Source organism: Dendrobates tinctorius, unplaced genomic scaffold (genome assembly GCF_039654945.1).
Source record: "Dendrobates tinctorius isolate UK_male_01 unplaced genomic scaffold, ASM3965494v1 ptg000158l, whole genome shotgun sequence".
Taxonomy (NCBI): domain Eukaryota; kingdom Metazoa; phylum Chordata; class Amphibia; order Anura; family Dendrobatidae; genus Dendrobates; species Dendrobates tinctorius.
The window spans coordinates 1,705,256-1,713,413 of record NW_027361825.1 but is presented as its reverse complement, the minus strand read 5'-3'; positions in this window follow the sequence as shown (position 1 = coordinate 1,713,413).

Below are 8,158 nucleotides of genomic sequence, written 5' to 3'. Positions count from 1 at the left end.
CCTAGCACACTCCTACCTATCACACATTCAGAAATCTACAAGCCATTAACCTTCAGACACTATCAGACTCCCTACAATCTTCCCTGTCCCCAATCTTCTCTTTTTCCTGTCCCAATCTGGCTGTTCATCACTACAATGATACTCTTAGAAGCACCCTTGACCAGGTAGCGCTCGTCACCCTCAGAACCTCCAAACGAAAACAGCCCTGACTCACATCGCTAACTCGACTTCTCCAGCGATGCTCTAGGAGTGCTGAACGCCGATGGAGAAAAACCCGCACACCAGCAGACTACATTCACTTCAAATTTATGTTTAGAACCTATAACTCTGCCCTTCATCTCACCAAACAGACCTACTTCACCACCCTGATCTCCTCACTAGCCAACAACCCCAAGAAACTTTTTGACACCTTTCTCTCCCTCCTCAGGCCAAAAGCACAAGCCCCTATCACAGACATTTGTGCGGATGACCTGGATTCCCACTTTATAGATAAAATAGATAATATCCGTCAGGAAATCCGCTCCCAGCTACCAAGTACTCTGACTCCCATCCCTCCCTGCATTTCCCCTGGCTCACTTTCCACATTTAATCCCATCACAGAAGAAGTCTTCAGACTCCTCTCTTCTTCTCATCCGACTACATGCACTACGACCCCATTCCCTTACATCTCCTCCAGTCTTTCTCTCCAGTCATCACAACTCACCTAACTACAATCTTTAATCTCTATACCCTTGGCCTAGGACAACTCATAAAGTCCCATGGCTTCTAGTACCACCTTCTAGTATGTGGACAACACTCGATCTACCTCTCTGGCCCAGATGTCACCTCTCTGCTGTCCAGAATCCCGGAGTGTATATCAGCCATATCCTCCTTTTTCACCTCTCGCTTTCTAAAACTCAATATAGACAAAACTGAACTCATTATCTTTCCTCCATCTCACATATCTTGCCTACCTGATGTATCTATTATGGTAAACGGCATCACGCTCTCTTCCGCACCTGAAATCCGCTGCCTCGGAGTAACTTTCGACTCTGCCCTGTCCTTCAAACCACACGTCCAAACTCTTGCCACCTCCTGTCGCCACTAACTCAAAAATATTTCCAGAATCTGTCCCTTCCTCAGCCCTCAATCTACTAAAACTCTTGTACATGCCCTCATTATCTCCCGCCTTGGCTACTGCAACACTCTCCTCTGTGGCCTCCCTGCTAACTCTCTTGCACCACTCCATTCTGTCCTTAACTCTGCTGCCTGACTAATCCACCTCTCTCCTCGCTACTCCCCTGTCTCTCCCCTCTGCAAATCCCTCCACTGGCTCCCAATTCCACAACGAATCCAGTTCAAACTACTAACTAACCTACAAAGCCATCCACAACCTGTCCCCTCCCTATATCTCTGAACTAGTCTCCCAATATCTTCCCTCACGTAATCTTCGATCCTCCCAAGACCTCCTACTCTCCTCCACACTTATTCGTTCCTCACACAACCGCCTCCAAGATTTCTCCCGAATATCCCCCATCCTCTGGAACTCCATGTCTCAACACGTCCGGTTATCTACCACCCTCGAATCCTTCAACCGGAACCTGAAAACCCATCTTTTCAGGAAAGCCTACTGCCTGCAATAACCATTCTGCCACCTCACCACCGTCCGAGCTGCCGCCTCACCACCACCAGAGCTGCTGCACCCCCGACCTTCTGTCTCTTCCCCACTATCCCGTAGAATGTAGGTCTGCAAGGACAGGGTCCTCTCTCCTCTGCACCAGTCTGTCATTGTAAATTTGTTTACTGTTAACGACATGTATAACTTTGTATGTAACCCCCCTCTCATGTACAGCACCATGGAATTAATGGTGCTATATAAATAAATAATAATAATAACAATAATAATCTCTCCCTCTCCTCGGCCATTTTCCCATCCTCCTTCAAACACTCTATCGTTACTCCATTACTAAAGAAATACGCTCTCGACCCATCCTGCACAAACAACTACAGACCAGTCTCCAATCTCCCCTTCATCTCCAAACTTTTGGAGCGCCTACTCTACTCCCGCCTTACCCGTTACCTCTCCACTCACTCCCTCCTAGACCCTTCACAGTCTGGCTTCCGCACCCTACATTTGACTGAAACTGCACTCATCAAAATTGCCAATGACCTTCTGACAGCAAAACGTAACGGTGAACACTCTCTGCTCATTCTTCTCGACCTTTCTGCAGCTTTCGACACTGTTGACCACTGTCTCCTACTCTCTAGGCTCCAGTCACTAGTCATTAAGGACACTGCTCTCTCCTGGTTCTCTTCCTATCTTTCTGACCGGTCCTTCAGTGTTTTGTTCGCTGGCTCCACGTTATCTCCTTTTCCTCTCGCTGCCGGGGTACCTCAGGGCTCAGTCCTTAGCCCCTTCTCTTCTCTCTCTACACGGCCCCAATTGGACAGACCATCAGCAGATTTGGCTTTCAATACCATCGTTATGCTGATGACACACAACTATACACGTCATCCCCCGACTTTACCCCTGCGGTACTACAGAACACCAGTGACTGTCTGTCTGAAAATTAACCACTCAAAAACTGAACTTCTTCTGCTCCTGCCATCTACTAACCTCCCTAAATCTGATATTTCCCTCTCTGTGGGTGGCACCATAATAACACCTCGGCAGCAGGCGCTCTGTCTGGGTGTTATGTTTGACATCAACCTCTCCTTCACATCCCATATACAATCTCTTGCCCGCTCTTGCCGCTTACACCTAAAGAACATTTCCAGAATCCGCCCTTTTCTCACCATGGAAACAACAATAACCCTCACTGTCGCATTGATCCACTGCTGCCTGGACTACTGCAATGCTCTATTAATTGGCCTCCCTATTACTCGACTTTCCCCTCTCCAGTCCATACTTAATGCAGCAGCCAGGGTCATCTGTTGTGGATTTAAGACAGCCAACTCCCTCTATCCCTGCTGGTGATTTTTTCCTTCCTCCTGAGGTCTTACTATCCAGCTCAGTCCCTGCATGCTCAAGCTAAGTGTTCTTTTGCTATTGTTCACTTTTGATTTGGTTTGGTCTATTTCAGTTTTTTGTGTGGTCAGCCAGCTCCGGCTGGGGCTGTGCTGAATTTCCATCCTTATGTTATTGTTTGTGCCAGTTTGTTTTTGTCCCTTATTAGATTGGCCTCTTTTTGCTCTGTTTTCAGAATATACTAGAGTGCTGATATAGTGGGCAAAGTCTAGTGACTTCAGTATTTTTTCTATCAGACGTGTTGGGCATTTTTTGCAGGGTTTTTTGCGTGCTTGTAGACAGTGTCTTTCCTTTCCTGTCTTGTCTAGTTAGTTTGGGCCCCATCGTTTGCTCAGCCTATTTTCCTACCTGCGTTTGTGTTTTCATCTTGTCTCACCGACAATATATGTTTGGGGGCTATCTATTCCTTTGGGGTCTGCTCTGGGGCAGTTTAGATTTCCCCTTTCTTGCTTTAGGCTTATTTAGTTCTCTGGCTGAGTCGAGGCGTCTAGAATCATCGTAGGTACGCTCCACGGCTACTGCTAGTCGTGTGGATAGGATCAGGGGTCTGGAATCCGCTTAGTTACCAACCTCTCTGTGGCTTAGCTTGGTCTTGCTTTCCTCCTCGGTGACCCAATCATAACAGTCATCCACCTGGCTAATCGGTACTCGGACACGTCCGCTCTTACATTGGCTGCCCATTCATTATAGGATCCAATTCAAAGTACTTGTTCTCACCCATAAAGCTCTCCACAGTGCAGCACCCCCCCTACATCTACTCCCTAATTTCTGTCTATCGGCCTAACCAACCGCTGCGCTCTACTAACGACTTTCGACTAACCTCTACACTAACCTCCCACTCCCGACTCAAAGACTTCTCCCCCCGCTGCGATAATCCTCTGGAATGCTCTACCTCAAGAAATTAGGACTATCCACAATTTGCACAGTTTTAGGCGCTCCCTCAAAACGCATCAGTTCAGAGCGGCCTATCACGTTCACTAATCAAAGTCATTCTATGTGTGCGTGTGTAGCCCATTCACTATCTCCATTCATCCCTCAAGACGGCTGGACCATCATTGTAAATACACCATTGTAAATACACACCTGTACTTTGTATCTCCCCCACCTCATTGTAGATTGTAAGCTCTCACAAGCAGGGTCATCTTATTTTGCTTTAATTACTGTATTGTTAACGTTAATTTTGACTTGCGTTTTGAAACTGTAAAGCGCTGCGGAATTTTTTGGCGCTATATAAATAAAAATTATTACTATCAGGAAAACTCAAAATTGTCTGAGGGACAAAACCTTGGTAACACAGTGTAATGAATGCCTCATACATGATCCACCCATTGTCTCAATCCGAGTTATAATACATCACATATTTAGTTCTCATGTGTGTGTATATCATCCGATTGGTGTGTCTAGGATATACAGTAAATGGTTGCTCTTATCCCCAGAAGAAGACAGATGCCAAAACGTACGTCAGTGTTTTTTCCTGGGTTTGGCACCACAGTTTTGCACCGGTATCAAGTTACACTATTCTGTCTTTAGATGTATGTGTATATCCTCATGTGATTAAAGGGAATCTGTCACCCCTTTTTTGAGATATCATATAATGATATCATTCAATTGTGTGTCACATAAGGATTCTCTTAGTACTTTTGCTTCCCCCTGACCCCGCACCTTTCATGGATAAATACCTTTTTTATATCGGTTCAGATGTATGTAAACTGCTGCTGTCCGGTCCGCTGGGCGGGGCTTATTCACCTGCTCCTCCCCTCCCTGTCTTGCTCTACACAAGAAAAAATGCGTAGAGCAAGACAGGGAGGGAGCAGTTGATTAAGCCCCGCCCAGCGGACCGGACAGCGGCAGTTACATACATCTGAACCGATATAAAAAAGGTATTTCTGCATGAAAGGTGCGGGGTCAGGGGGAAGCAAAAGTACTAAGAGAATCCTTATGTGACACACGATTGAATGACATCATTATATGATATCTCAAAAAAGGGGTGACAGATTCCCTTTAAATCTATGACTGGCACTCTTTTTGTCATTGGCAGCTATGATTAGGCTTTTCAATTGACAATATGCTTATACCAACTTGTTAAATGATTCCTATATGTAAGGTTGTGGTGCCTCCTGGTGGTTTCCCACTTCTTTTACATGTTTTTAAACTGGTTTTGCGAATTTCCTATTTATCAATAAAAATTTGATACCATTGTTTACAAATGTGGTTCTGGAGTACACTATTCTCTTATATGGGTTAATATTAATATTTACAAAATTGCAGCACATCTGCAGCTGTGGATGCCCCTCTCAGGGGCGAAGCGGAAGTGGATGCAGCACAGTCACTCTCTCCCACATCGTGAAGCCTGCTTTCTCCTTCCTGACCAGGTGGCCATTTTTTCCAATTCTGACCACCGTCATTTTATGAGGTCATAACTCTGGAACGCTTCAATGGATATATTGTACTTCATGATAGTGGTGGTAAACATTTCTTTGATATAACTTGCGTTTATTCGTGGAAAAAATCGGAAATTTTACAAAAATGTTGAAAATTCTGAAATGTTCAAACTTTTAATTTTTATTTCCTTAAATCAGAGAGCGATGTCACACAAAATAGTTAATAAATAACATTTCCCACACGTCAACTTTACATCAACACAATTTTTGAAACAATATTTTTTGTCAGGACGTTGTAATGGTTAAATGTTGATCAGTGATTTCTCATTTTTCCAACAAAAGTTACAAAACCATTTTTTTGGGACCTAATCACATTTGATGTGAGTTTGGGGGGTCATTATAACAGAAAATACCCAAAAGTGACACCATTATAAAAACTGCACCCCTCAAGGTGCAGAAAACCACATTCAAGAAGTTTGTTAACCCTTCAGGTGCTTCACAGCAATTAATAAAATGTGGAAGGAAAAAGTAAACATTTAACTCTTTTTGACAAAAATGTTCCTTTAGAACTATTTTTTACTTTCACAAGGGTAACATGAGAACATGGCCCACATAATTTGTTTTGCAATTTCTCCTGAGTACGCTGATACCCCATATGTGAGGGAAAAACACTGGATGCACAGCATGGCCTGGAAGGGAAGCAGCGCCATTTGACTTTTTGAATGCAAAATTTGCTGGAATAGTTAGCGGGCACCATGTCGCATTTGGAGAGTCCCTGTTGGCTAAACAGTGGAACCACCCATAAGTGACACCATTTTAGAAACTAGACCCCTCAGGGAACTTATCTAAATGTGTTGTGAGGACCAGGTTCTTCAAGGAACTTCATAAAGCTGAATCATGAAAATTTAAAAAAAAATCCACAAAAATATTTTTTAGGATGGTTTCACACTAGCGTTTTATTGCGCAGCGCATCATGCGCTATTGGTCGCACGCGCAATTGTCCCCTATCTTTAAAATGGCGGGCACAGTGTCTAGAGATTGCACGCGTGCCTCAGCGTTTTCGTGCGCTGCGCATTTTCCAGGTATGTGACCAGAAGCGCCAGACGCTACATGTTGCATTTTTTGTTCTGCCCAACATCGTTAAAAAATCGCATGCGCGCGTGTGAGCACGCAATGCGCAAAAAAATAGCATTAGAGTCTACGGGGTCGCTGATGTGCGCTGTGAAGTGCGCACGTCAGCGCTTTGTGAGCGCGCGATTTCAGAGTAAACAATGTCTAGACACTTGTTTAATCTACTCCCTAAACAAGCAACATTGTTTTGGAGGACTGTACATAAAAGAAGGGGTCTGTAGTGCCAGACAAAAACCAGCAAATAATTCCAGCGGATGCTTCCTACTTGGCCATAAAATCCATTTTATTTTTATCTTTTAAAATAGTTCCATGTGGCAGAAACCCAAATATATACAGGGGGTCAGAAGAAAAAAGGGCACACTGCTGCTTTATGCGTGCAGACTACGCGTTTCGACCTTACTAGGTCTTCTTCTAAGTAGGAAGCATCCGCTGGAATTATTTGCTGGTTTTTGTTTCTATTGCAACATGGGTGTGCCTCTCCCATTACAACTCCGTGCGGCTTCCTGGCAGTGAGCAGAACCACTAAGGACGTCTAACTGGGTGAGCTGGCTATAATTTTTCTTGTTTGTAGTGCCAGACGACACTCTACAGACAGTCTGCAAGAGATGAGAAGCCCTGCAAGAGACGAGACAAGACTCAAGTTTGGATTACAGCTTCAGCAGCTAAAATGTGAGTATTATAAAATCTATATATGTGTGCCTGTCCTTAAAAATATATTATGTACTAATGTTTGTTTTTTTTTATTCCAGCATGTCTTCTGGATCTGACTATTCGCCACCCAAAGAAGAGCTGGCCCAAGCTGACCGGGAGGTGAGGATCTTGCTGCCTTTGTGTAAGTATAGCTGCCTCTACAAATGGGTAATAATTTGTGTTCTTTTACAGACCTCAGCATCGGAACCGGCAAGTTAGGCGGACCAACGGGAGCAGCCTAGCCAAGTCACGGCGAGGAGACGCAATGTAAGTATCAAGTCTTTTAAGGTGCCTTTTTTTAAAAAAAAAATTTTTATATTCCCTTTTTTCTGTCCTGTTTTTCATCTTCTATATCTTTCTTCTTTTCTGTTTCCTTTTTTTTCAATGTGATTCTCATCAATTTCCAAGATAATAATTTTTTTTTTCTAGATTCCACAACGGGATGTAGACATCTATCTCGACAACGAGCACCTGATATGCCTTGTCCAGGAACGTGTACTGTTGTGGGACAGCCGTGACCAGCAGTACAAAGACATTGTGGTGACCCGGCAGCTCTGGAATGAGGTGGCCGCAGCGTTGATGGATGGCTGGGACAGTGTCTCTGCAGCTTCAAAAAAGGCGTTTAGTAAGTATTTCCCTGCTGTTTCATGCCGCAATGACTTTTGCTCCTGAGGATACGCTTCTGTTTCCTGATAGATATATTCTATCAGGGAACATAACAGTGTCCTCAGGAACAACAGTGACTGCATTGTAGATTGTAATGCTGTATTGATCATGTTTTCACTCTTGCTCCTGAAGGTTCTGGTGTGTTTGTTGCAAGATATATTCTTGCATCAAACACACCAGTGCTCTCTGGATCAACAGTGACTGCTTTGTGTATTGGACTGCTGTATTGATTCTGGTGTCATTCTTGCTCCTGAAGGTCCTGGTGTGTTTGTTGCAAGATATA